This window comes from Drosophila ficusphila, unplaced genomic scaffold (genome assembly GCF_018152265.1).
Source record: "Drosophila ficusphila isolate 14025-0441.05 unplaced genomic scaffold, ASM1815226v1 contig_819, whole genome shotgun sequence".
NCBI lineage: Eukaryota > Metazoa > Arthropoda > Insecta > Diptera > Drosophilidae > Drosophila > Drosophila ficusphila.
Window position 1 is genome coordinate 1 of NW_025064767.1, and position 1,375 is coordinate 1,375.

Below are 1,375 nucleotides of genomic sequence, written 5' to 3' on the forward strand. Positions count from 1 at the left end.
TTAATGCGTATTATTTTTGCAAGATGATTCTCACAGCATTCCTCCTTTGTGAAAATCTGTTTTTAGAGGGACCACATCCACCATCCATGTATTCAATACAGTGGTTTTTATAAAAGCTCCATTTCCAAATCATGCCCAAGCAAGGGCTTCTAACAGCGGGTGGAGCATCACATTTTTCTATAAATATACATGACGTTAGTGCAAATCCAACTAGAAGTAGTCTACGAGTCTGACCTTTATCATATGCAAAGAAATAATTGAAATATCAGTAAAACAATAAGTGATGAAAATTAGTTTGGGTTCCATCTTATATCGTCTTTTCGTAATATACTAAGCAAAAATTATGGCCAAAAGAAACTTAAATGCTTATTTGTGGCATGCAAGAACAGATAATCGAATTATAGTGTAGCTAATTGAATTTATATAGTCTTTTAGAGGTTACAACATGTTTTGTACTGTTTATGTAACAATTTAGTCGAAACTAAATTCAGCTAGTTTAAATTTCATCAATCAGTTTATAAAACAATTGGCGTTTCCTTACTAAATACAAACACCTTTCTTCGATGTTTTGTTTAAAAAGTATAATTTTATACTTTTAATCCGACAAATGAGTGTCTACTTTAGTGCCCGAATCGATAAATCATTATAGTCAAGGCTTAACACAAACTCTTTTCAAACTCATCTTGAAATAGCTCTAGAAATGTAAAGGCTCTGAAAGTAAGACTAACTTTTCTTTTATTTTTGTTGACATTTTTTTATTAGACACATTTAAGTTTCTCACTTTAAACCCTTTTAACGTGTATTATTTTTGCAAGAAGATTCACATTCTTCCTTTGTAATAAATCTGTTTAGTGAGTAACCACACCCACCATCAAGGTATTTCATACATATGTTCTTATAAAAGGTCTATCTAAATCATACCCTGCAAAAGCTTTTATCACGCGTGGAACATCACTTTTTCTACAAATATAGTCTACGAATTTAACCTTTATCATATGCAAAAGAAATAATCGGATATATCAATAAAACAATAGTGATGAAAATGAGTTTGGGTTCCATCTTGTATCGTCTTGTCCCAATATACTAGGCATCTTTATGCCCAAAAAAAGGCAAAATAAATACCTACTTATTTAAAAGTCTACGAGAACAGATAATTTAATTAAAAGTATACCTAATTCAATTTTATCAGCTCGGATTAGCTTTATAAAGGCATTGAAAGTAAGATTAACTTTTCCAACATATTTGTTAACCATTTTATTGTTGCATTTGTATTTATGTTCCATTATGCGGAGCATTTATTTTTACATGCAGCTTTACATTCTTCAATCGTTTGAAAAATGTTTCTTGTGGCATTGCAACCGTTATAAAAAAATCG

At 30.5% G+C, this 1,375-nt stretch overlaps 1 long non-coding RNA gene across 1 annotated transcript; it reads right to left on the reverse strand.

Annotated features, from left to right (window-relative positions):
- Nucleotides 1–110: 110 nt before the first annotated feature.
- Nucleotides 111–1,057, reverse strand: LOC122320813. The gene is made up of 2 exons (XR_006245853.1): nt 987–1,057; nt 111–177 (listed from the first exon to the last, which is right to left on the reverse strand). It is a non-coding gene; the product is annotated as an uncharacterized LOC122320813 (long non-coding RNA).
- Between the last annotated feature and the right edge of the window lie 318 nt (nt 1,058–1,375).